Genomic DNA, 12,095 nt, shown 5'->3' with positions numbered 1-12,095 from the left:
GTTCAAGTCATTACGACTCAAGCCAATTATGAGGTGGTCGCTTTTGGGAACCCAAATATGGGTATAGTGGGGATAAGAGTTCGTGATTTTCTGAGGATGATTCCTTTGGATTTTGGGGTTCTAAGGTAGAAGAGGATCCACAAGAATTTTTTGATAGCGTTCACAAGATTGTGGATACCATGGGGGTTAGCCTAGTTGAGAGGCCGGAGTTGGCTATGTATCAATTGAAGGGTGTTGCCCAAATTTAGTTTGATCAATGGAAAAGCGAGAGGCCTAGAGAGGCAGATTCCATAACTTGGGATGAGTTCAAAGGAGTGTTTCTTGATCGCTTCTTCCTATTGTAGTTGAGGGAGGACAAAGTACAAAAGTTCATCAACCTTAAGAAAGGTGGTATGAGTGTGAGGAAGTATGCCCTCAAGTTCACCCAATTATCGAAATATGCTCGATTTATGGTTTTTAAATCAAGAGCTCGTAAGAGCAAGTTTGTATTGGGTGTGTCAAATATGGTCTCAAAGGAGTGCAAGACGGCTATGTACCATTCCATAAGACTCTATGAGATTTATTTTTGTATGATGAGATCAATGAACCTATGCTATGATACCAACTTTGTCACAATCCCAACCTGTCATGATTGGCACCCACATTAACTTTCTAGTGAGAGAACCATTCTTACAGCCCAAGTTATCAATCTTAAGAGATAAAATAGTTAAAGACTTGCGAGGCAGGAATAAATCCATAAATAATATTGAGTCCCCATAAACTTAGCAAAACAATCTAAACAACAAACTAAAATGTGGAACATCTCAGGAACTGAAAGTCATCCGTACCAAAACTCTAAGAAAATAGCAATATTGGAGAAGGGAAGCACTCCCAAAATGTAGTGATGAAACTAAACAATGCTTGAAATCTTAGTCTTGGAAAAAGGACTATAACAAAGAAGATTCCACTACAGCTTGAAATAAATGGCTAACCCTTGAACTAGAACAAATCTCACTCTTCTAAATGAGGCCTCTTCGTAGCCGACTAAATATGCCTTGTACTCAAAAGAAGGTAGAGCAAGTATAGAATCAGTACACAAAAACTATAGTGTACTAGTAGGATCACGCGGTTAGCCAGTAAGCGGATCATAGACAAGTAAACTCAACATAAAAAGCACACATCTACATAATAATTTACCCAATATTATCTCCAACAATATTCAGCATGATCACAGTTCAATAACTCAACATGTTATAACTTCACAAAAGGGGTCCTCTCATAGGACCTACAAACATTCAACTTTGTGTCAGAATGTGACATCCAATCCAAAAATATGTCAGAACATGACACCCAATCCAAATATGTGTCGAAATGTGACACTCGATCCCAATCATGCAACCAGCGACAAATACATTCAATGTTCAACAGTTTACCCCCAACAACAGGTTCATCACACAACAGGCCAACAAGTGATCATTTTATATATAATCTAGTATGTTTCCCTACTCATATATATATATGCATATTATGAAGAAATTTAACAAGTATATGAAACACATATGAGAAAACAAAACCATCACCTACCTTAAATTTGAGATTCGACCACTCTACGATACGATAGCTTTCCCTTTTCGGTTCTATCTACTATTTCTTGGTCTAAAAAAAGTCACACATACACAAGGATCAATAAAATAACCTAATTCATAAGCATTCTAACCTAATTCTTACCCAAGGCTAAAACGTATGATCCTAACCCCATCCTAGGGCAATTCCCCACCCTTAGTTTTAGTTCAAACCCTTCCCGAATGATTATCAATCATAGTTTCTATGTTTTAGGAATAAATGATGAGTTTAGGGACTAAAATCCTACCTTAATCATGGAATTTCATGGGAAATTGATGAATATCAGCCTAGGTCACCTTCTGTTATTCTAGAAACTTTTTTTTTGCAGAAAAAGACCATTTTTAGATTTTTCCCAACTTAAATTGCGACTATCCCACTTTGTCTCAACCCATCCCGCTCTAGCAGGATAATCGAAAACAGTGAGCTCAGAATTTGAGCTCAATGCTTCTTACGACTTGTAGGTCTCAAAACTAGTCATAGAAATGACTCGTATGCAAACTTCAGAGACTTAATGTAAGTCCCCGGAAGTCGAAAACTTGGAGCAAAGGAAAAATTTCCTAAAATAATGACTAGAACAAAGTTTATGATTGTCTCTATGAGCCGTAGAGGTTTCTACGACCCATAGAAATAAGTCATAGAGGGAGTCTTGATATTTGATCATGGCCAACCTTAGAGAAAGGTCCTATGACCGAGGTTGATGACCCGTGTACTCCTAGATGGGACGTAGACATAACTTGTACATAGACTTTAGAGGGTAAGTTTCAAAAGTCCCTCAAGGTCAAGTCTACGACTTGATGAGATGGTCCATAGAAGTTGTTATGAGTCATAGGAATGATTCATAACTAAAAATCACTGGCTTTGAAAGTTGCAGGTTTTGGGACGTGTAGAACGGACCAAGTCTACGACTCGTAGAAAAGTTGACGAACCGTAATAATGATCCATTCTAAAACTTCAAAGTCTTGATTTCTAGCATATTTCTCAGATCTGCAGGACGAGCCATTTTAAAGACTCGTCAATCCTTCTACGACCCATAGAAAAGTGTTTCATAGGGTCAAGTTTCAGATTTAATAAGGGGTATTTGTGTCATTTCGTAAGTTTGGTTCAATGAACCTAGACACTTTTATGGCCAAGTTCAAAGTCTATATATATTCAACTCTCCAAATTCCCCTCTTATTTTCAATTCATTCTCCTAAAATTCTCTAAGGCAAGAATGAAGTCTCTCAAGATTTCTTCTTTAATTCTAAGTGAAATCACTGAAGGTATGTGGGGATTGATCTGAGGGTTCCTTTCACCCATGTAGTCCTAATGTTCTCTCCAGTTTTCATTCAATTTCAATTGAGTTATGAACCCTAGTTTTGATTAATTACATTAGGCTAATTTAACTTCATTTTTAGATATTATCAATGATCATTATATGCTTGTTTCTGTATGAATAACATTATTTTAAGTTGAATTATGAATGTCCATTCATGAAGCTATTTTCAATTGTGATTGTGAAAGTTAAAGATGATTTTATGAGTTGATCATGAGTTTAATGATTTTCAATGAAAGTTTCTATGATTTAAAGTTGAGATTATAATTTTATGATGAAATTTATGGTGGTGATAAAAGTTAATATCAAAGATGTTATTTTGGTATGATAAGTACAATTCTCACACAATCATGTTTAAAGATGGTCATAAGGATAATTCTCATCGAAGTTATGGATTCTTATGAATCACTAAGTTAATGAGCTATTCCTAATATAGTTTAAAGATGGATTGATGAGTAGGTACTCTATTTCCCTATTATGTTATGATCATGTTTTTATGCATTTCCGTTGGTATATTGACTAAGCACCGAGATGAATTCTAAGTGGGGTTTGGTCTAGTAACGCAGTTAGTTACCCAATGGAATCCAAGTAGAAATCTAAAGTTTCAAACTATGTTTCCTATGTAGGTTTCCTTAATGGCCTAGATAGTAGATCCACATATAGCACAGTTGGGTTGAGTTGAGATGAGTAACATGAAGGAGTATACCCTGGAAAGTTAGCCTCCTCGTTCTCGATGTGGGGATCATCAAATTCCATGTAATAGCTTGCATAGTCTTAGATATCTCTTAAAAATCTTATCCCACACAAGTTGAAGTTAAGTTATGAGTCATATGATGAAGTTTTATTATATGAATTGAGCATGAGTTCATATTGTGTTTATTCTTTCAAGCCGTTCTCATGTTCATTATGATTGGTCATGCATCGTATGGCATGTTGTTATGTTCCTTTACTTGTTCATGCATACCTTTCATACTTAGTACATTAAAACATACTAACGTATATTTTGCCTATATTATCTCATAATATAGGGACGGACGATGCTCACAATTAACCTATTCGTGGCTGGAGTTGATTAGATATCAAGATTTGGTGAGTCCTTATCTTATTGAGGGCAATGAATTTGTTTTTTATTCCTACTACTTGACTTACTTCTATTGTTCGGGCGAGCTAGGAGCTTGTCCTAATCCCCCATCAAAGACTAGACTAGAGGCATGTTTATACGGCTTATGACGTAGTCCAATTTAGACTAGGTCCCTCGCATCCCGATTACCGTATTACGGCTTGGCCTGATTTTAGGTCATGACACCTTATTTTCATGTATTCTCCAAAGCCTAGAGGATGAATCATCTTGATGACTCCTCATCTTCTCTATGACTCGTAGAGTCAACTCATAGGGTCAGTTTCAAAGTTTTAATGAAGGATATTTGTGTTATTTCCCAAATTTGGTTCAATGAACCTAGACACAATTATGTACAAGTTCAACCTTATATCGACCCAATCCTTTGAAATTTCCCTCATTCTAAATCGTTCTTCTAAAATTCTCCTAAGGCAAGAACTAAATTCTCTCAAGAATTCTTCTCCAAGCTCAATCTAGGGTTTTTAGGTTTCACCATGGTTTCTTATCAATCTTAAGTGATTTCAATCATGGTATGTGGGGATTGATCCATGGGTTCCTTTCACCCATGGATTCCCAAAGTTTTCTCAAAGTTTATTTCAAATTTTCAATTGATTATGAACCCTAGATTTGATGAATTGCATTGGGATGTTTTAATTTCGGTTTGAATTGTTAACAGTGATTATTCTAAGCATGTTTCTACATGAATTGCATGATTACAAGTTGAATTATGAATCACTAATGTTAATGAGCTACTCTTAACATGTTTTACATAGATGGATTGATAGGTAGTTACTATTTTTCCCTATTATGTTATGATCATGTTTTTATGAGTTTTCGTTGGGATATTGACTAAGCACCGAGAAGACAATTAGATGGGATTCAGTTTGGTAACGCTGTTAGTTACCCAAGAAAATCCTAGTAGAAACCTAAAGTCTCAAACTACCTTGCCCACGAAGGATTGCCTTTATGGCCTAGCTAGTGGATCCATATGTAGCACAGTTGAGTTGAGTTGAGTACCATGCTGGAGTATACCCTGGTGAGGTAGCCTCCCCCTTCTCGATGAGGGTTCCATCAGATTCCATGTTATAGCTCGCATGATTTAAGATGTCGGTTAAAGTTCTTATCCCACAAAAGTTGAAAGTTAAACTATGAGTTTTATGATATACATTGACCATGAGTTTCATATGTTTTCAAATGTTTTTAAGCCTTACTCATGTTCATTATGATTGTTCATGCATCATATGGCATATTATTCACGCTCCTATTACTTATTCATGTATATCTTATATATTTAGTACCTTATATATACTAACACGTATTTTGTCTACATGTCTCGTAAAGTAGGAACGAATGACAATCACGACTATCCTCTTTCTGGCTAGAGTTGTATGGCTATCAAAAAGTTGGTAAGTCCTCATCTTATCGAAGGCAATGAATTTATTTCCATGTTGCTACTATATTGACTTCTTATATTATTTCGGGTGAGATAGAAGCTTGCCCTAAGCCCCTTTCAAAGACTAGACTAAAGACATGTTTAGATAGTATTAATGTGTAGTATATTCAGACATTGGTTGACTAATTATATATCTTAGACCCATTACCTCGAGTTGTGATTCCTGCTCATAATATTATATTCCTTTATATTATGTATGTGACATATGATAAGATGGCTTGGTTGGGCCCCCTCGCATCCCAATCGCCATGTTGCGACTTTTCCCTAGTTCGGGTAGTGGTAAATTTGAAATTTGGTATCAGAGCACAAAGTTTAGAAGAGTTCTAGGGAGTATAACATGACGCATTAAGTAGAGTCTTATTCATTTATGTGAAGAGCGCCACATTCATGAATAGGAGGCTACTAAACATCTTAGGAAAGTCTTATTTCTTTCATGATCTATGTCTGCGGTAGAATGGTTAAGTCTATCCTTCTAACTCTTATTCTTTGTGATTTTTAGAACATGCCTCCATGAAGATACTCCACTTGAAGGAATAGGGTTGAACAGGAGCAATAAGATCTGAATGATCTTTTGAATGACCAAGTATCTAATGCCTAATTTCGAGCGGCTTTCCAAGTACCTACTCAAGTCAGTACGACTCAATCCAATTGTGAGATAGTCGCTCTCGAGAACCCAAATATGGGTATGGTGGTGACAAGAGTTCGTGATTTCATGAGGATGATTCCTTTGGAGTTTTTGGGGTTTATAAGGTGGAAGAGGATCCACAAGAATTTGTTAATAGCATTCACAAGATTGTGGATATTGTGGGTGTTAGCCTGGTTGAGAGACCGGAGTTGGCTATGTATCAATTGAATGGTGTTTCCCAAATTCAGTTTGATCAATAGAAATGCTAGAGGCCTGGAGAGGCGGATTCCATGACTTGGGATGAGTTCAATGGAGTGTTTTTTGATTGCTTCTTCCTATTGTAGTTGAGGGAGGACAAAGTACAAAATTTCATCAACCTTAAGAAAGGTGGTATGAGTGTGAGGGAGTATGCCCTCAAGTTCACTTAATTATCAAAATATGCTCCATTCATGGTTGCCAACTCAAGAGCTTATATGAGCAAGTTTGTATCAGGTGTGTCTGATATGGTCTCAAAGGATTGCAAGACACTATGTTGATTCAAGAGATGGATATCTCTAGATTTTTGACCTATGCGAAGAAAATAGAGAGTGAGAAGTTAAGGGAGAAGAATAGGGAGTCCAAGAGGCCAAGGATCGATGGTGGTGATTTCTCTCATGCTTAGTTTGGAGGTGGTAGATGTCCTTATTTTCACCAACGGTATTCCAATCAAGGTTCTTCAAATTCCAATACTCTATTGTTTAATTAAGATAGGGTGCCCAACCTTAAGACTCAAGGAGGTACACCTATTGGCCAAGTGACCCCTTATGCAAGAAGTGTGTTAAGAACCACAAGAGTGAGTGTTTAACAAGTTTAAATGTGTGCTACCGATGTGGTAAGACAGGTCATCATTCTAAGGAATTCAAGGTCAAAGATGGTAGTCCTCAAGGACAAGTTGCTCAAAGTGATCAAATGCAACCAAAAGGTGGTCAACATAACAATCAGTTATATGCTCTTCATGGTACGCAAGAGGTGGAGGAGACCCCCGATGTTGTTACTGTTATGTTACGGGTCTTTCACTATGATGTTTATGCCTTACTTGATCTGGGTTTAAATTTGTATTTTGTTTCCCCTTATGTGTCCAAGAGATTTGGTGGTAGCCCCAAAACATTGTTAGAGACTTTTTCCATTTCTACTCCCATAGGTTAGTCGGTTGTGGCTAGAAGAGTCTATAAAAGTTGTCCGGTTTTGGTTTTCCATAAAGTTAATCTATGTGATCTAGTTGAGCTTGAGATAACCGATTTTGATTTTATCCTTAGTATGGATTGGCTATATACATGTTATTCTTCTATTGATTGTAGAACCCGATTGGTTAAGTCTAAATTTCCAAATGAGCCGATCCTAGAATTGAAAGGCAGTAATTCTGTGTTCAAAGGTCAATTCATTTTGTGACTTATAGCTCAAAAAATGATTTTCAAGGGTTGTATCTATCATCTTATGAGGATCAGGGATGAAAATTCTGAAGCCCCTACTCTAGAGTTGGTCCCCATTGTTAATGAGTTTTTAGAAGTGTTTCCCGATGATCTACTCGGTATTCCTCCAAAAAGGGAAATTGACTTTGGCATAAATCTTATTTCGGGTACTCAATCCATTTCTATTCCTCCTTATCGAATGGATCTGGTGGGATTAAAGGAGCTAAAGGACCAATTGAAAGACTTGTTAGACAAAGGATTCATTAGACCAAGTATATCCCCTATATGCTCCCGTCCTGTTTGTTAGAAAGAAGGATTTTTCGCTATATATGTGTATTGACTACCGGGAATTGAACAAAGTAACCATCAAGAATAAGTACCCAATTCTGAGGATAGATGATTTGCTTGACTAATTACAAGGGAAAAGTTATTTTTCTAAGATCGATCTCCATTTAGGTTATCCCCAACTAAGGGTGAAGGACTGTGATATTCTCAAGATGGCATTTCGAACAAGGTATGACCATTATGAGTTCTTACTTATGTCATTTGGATTGACCGATTCCCCCACGACATTCATGGATTTGATAAATAGGGTGTTCAAACAATATTTGGACATATTTATGGTTTTGTTTATTGATGACACATTTATTTATTCTCAGAATGAGGAAGAGCATGCTAATCACTTGAGGATTGTGTTACAAACACTATAGGACAAGCAATTATTTGCGAAGTTCTATAAATGTTAGTTTTGTCTAAGATAGGTGGCTTTTGTTGGTCACATTGTGTCCGGCGAAGGGATTATGGTTGATCCTAAGAAAACCAAAATGGTTAAGAATTGGCCTGGACCACTGTCCCTTTCGGATAATAGAAGCTTTTTAGGCTTATCCAGATACAATAGGATATTTGTGGAAGTGTTTTCATCGGTCTCGTCACCTTTGACTAAGTCTTCTCAAAAGAAGGTGAAGTTTCAATGGTCGGAGGTTTGTGAAAAAAGTTTCCAAGAGTTGAAAGATCGTCTTATTATCGCTCTTATTTTGACTCTACCGGAAGGGTCCAATGGTTTTGTTGTGTATTGTGATACTTCAAGAGTTGGTATTTGTTGTGTTGTGAAGCAACATGGTAAGGTAATAGCCTATTCTTCTAGGCAACTTAAGTTGCATGAATGGAATTATCCAAACTATGATCTTGAACTAACGACGGTTGTGTTTGCTTTGAAGATTTGGAGACACTATCTTTATGGTGTCCATATAGATGTATTTACCGACCATAAGAGTTTAAAACATGTGTTTAAGAAAAAATGATTTGAACCTTCGGCAAAGCAGATGACTTGAGTTTTTGAAAGACTATGACATGAATGTGTTATACCATCTGGGAAAAGCTAATGTGGTTGCCGATGCACTAAGTAGATTTTCCATGAGTAGTGTTGCACACGTTAAAGAAGATAGGAAAGAATTGATCAAAGACGTTCATATATTGGCACTCTTAGGTGTGCGTTTGGTTGATTTGAGTTTATGGAGGTGTTCTTGTGCATAATGGTTTGGAATCGTCTCTTATGTAGGATGTTAAGGCCAAACAAGACCATGATCCGGTGTTAGTTGAGTTAAAGAAGTCGGTTGCCGAAAAAGCCATTTAGGCTTTCTCCCAAGGGGCAGATGGTTTGATTCGTTATCAAGGTCGGTTGTGTGTTCCCAATGTTGATTAGTTAAGAGAGTTGATATTGAATGAATCTCATAGTTCCCAATATTCGATTCATGTGGGTTTAACCAAGATGTATCATGATTTCAAGGTGGTGTATTGGTGGAATTGCATGAAGAAGGACATAACGGAATTTGTGGCTAAGTGTCTATAGCACCCCAAAATTTTTCACCAAGACTCGAACCATTTTTCATATGCGTATAGACTCAAACTTGATGAATTCTAATTCTATATATGAGTTTGGATCAATTCCTAAGTATTTGAAGTGTATTAGAGGTGAATTATGGTCATAAGGAACCTCTAGTACTAAGTCGAGTTGAAAGATCCTTTACCGATTAAGTTATCATATAAGATCTTATAAGGCTCAACTTTAAATGACCATATCTATCAGGATATTTATTTAGGTGGCCTATGATATATCAAATTAAACATCTACGTGTCATCTTTCCAACACCACCAAGTTTGCGTCATATGGAGTTCAAAGTAAACCGTTATGACCATTTTAGTGGACACGCTCCATCTTGGCAGAAGTCCACGATGGCTCCGTGATGCAGAGAGGATGCGGACTCCACTGCCTAAGCCAAACGATGCCCCTTTTATTTTTTAAGGGTATTTTTGTCCTATAACCCTTTGAGAGTAATTTAATGTCCCTAAACATGTAGAAATCAGTTTTTACTCATTAAAAACCCTCTCATTCACTCCTAAACTTTAAAGCTTAAGAATTTTCAAAAAAATTATTAAGTTAGGGTTCTCTTTCAAGGTTTTTCATCAAGGTAAGTTCTTCCTTATAGATTTTAGGCTTTCCAACCCAAATTTCTTCATATACACATGATGCTCTAAGAGAAATCTTAAATCCTAACCATAGGGTTTCCAAGAAAACAAATTTAAGAATTTCAAGAACGGGTCTCTTGATTGTTCTTCTTCAAGTTAAGACTTTTCATCTAGATTTGTGGAGATTTTAAGGTATGTAAGTCTAACAAACATTGGATTGGGTTCGTCTACATGCCCTTCTTCTTTATTGATTAGAGTCGAGTTGAGTTGGAGTTTTCGAGTTTCTTGGATTTAATTCTTGAGTCATCCATTGTCTTATTGAGTTCCTTGTACTTATTTAAATATATATTGATGTTGTTCTTGGGTTGAGCATTTAATTTGGATGCATGTTCATGTATTCATTCACATGAACCCTAATCGAGGATTATATTTGATTTTGAGCATTAATTTTACAAGAGTTTGAGTTTTCACATGAGTTGAGTCTAAGGAGTCTTTGAAAGTTTTTATTATTTTGAACATGAATTTCTTAAGCACAAATGATGATTTTGAGACATAGTTTTAATAAGTTGTGATTGATTTTGAAAATATACTTTTAAGAAAGAACTTGATGATTTGAGCCTGAGCCGAGGCCAAGTTGAATTGAAAGAGTCTTTAAGATTTAACTGTTTTGGTCATAATTTTGCTATGCCTTTTATTGAGTTGAGATTGTATGTTTTAAAAAGATTTAAAAGAATTGAGCACTGAGTCTTAATGAGTTTATTTGATTGACTTTATTAGAAAGAATCTAAATAATTAGATTGGATTGAAATGATTTGAAAGAGCATAATAAATGAGGCGACATTGAGTCTTTATGAGAGTCCAATGAGATTTGTCAAAAGTTTTAATTGAACTGATTAGCTCAAGTTGCATGAGCATATTGAGTTTTGGGAGTAGTATCAAGAACCGAATTGAGTAAGAGTAAAACTCAATAACTACGTAGCCAGCATAGGAGATGATTAAACTGTTAAAGTCAAATGTTTCCTTATTTCATTTTCATGAAAAGATAGGACTTGATTAATTGGTGGATACAAATTGGTAGATTCATCCTTTAACTTGGAAAGTATTGGACGGATGTTGCAATGACGTCATTTCATTATACATCAACTACTTATAGATGGTGGGATTATTGTCGGTTAAGAGAGACTCCCATATTGCGCATAAAAGTATATGACATACTTTGAACAAGTTGCATATTACTGAATCCTTCTTAAAGTATTGTTATATTTTATAATTTCATATCATATTGAGTTGGGTGAGTTTCATTGTATCTTAAGTACCTTTGATGAATTGTTATTTCATTCTGTGATATTATATATTCCTACATTCCACGTACCGATATCCATTTGGGCCTGCATCATTTCATGATGCAGGAACAGATATTAGAGATCATCAACAGACGCTTCATTAAAGATTTCCTTCTTTCTTAATAGCGGTGATACCTCCTTTCTTTCGCATATTCATTTTTTTCCATTGCTTATGAGTAGTTCTTTTTAGGTAGCCATGAACTTGCCATTGGCACCCATTAGATGATAGTGATAGATGTTTTATAGACTAGATAGTAATGGATTTGTTTTGAGGTCTTTAACTTTTGACTAGTTTTCTTTCAAACAATGTTACTGATTAGAATAATTGAGATTGTTGATTGAGTTAGCCCACTAAGATTTATTTTTCTCTTAAACTAAGACCTCTGCTGAATGGATTAATATGTGATCAGGAAAAGTGGTTCGCTTGGGATCTAGCAATAGCTTCTGAGTACCGGCCACACCTAGGGTACCCTCCCAGGGCATGACAAACTTGGTATCAAAGCACAAAGTTCAAGATTCCTAGGGAGTCTATAAAGACGTGTCTAGTAGATTCTTGATTATGGATGTGTTGTGCACCACACTTATAATCAAGAGGCTATAGGACATTAGGAATTTTTCTCTTCTTTCATGTTCTGAGTTCTTGCGATAGAGATTAACTCTATAAAAGTTTCCTTCTTATGCGTGCGTTGCTCAAATTCATTTGACTACCCCTCATACTGAAAGTGGTTG

The sequence above is a fragment of the Solanum dulcamara genome, chromosome 1 (assembly GCF_947179165.1).
Source record: "Solanum dulcamara chromosome 1, daSolDulc1.2, whole genome shotgun sequence".
NCBI classification, from domain to species: domain Eukaryota; kingdom Viridiplantae; phylum Streptophyta; class Magnoliopsida; order Solanales; family Solanaceae; genus Solanum; species Solanum dulcamara.
Note: the sequence above shows the minus strand (reverse complement) of the source record.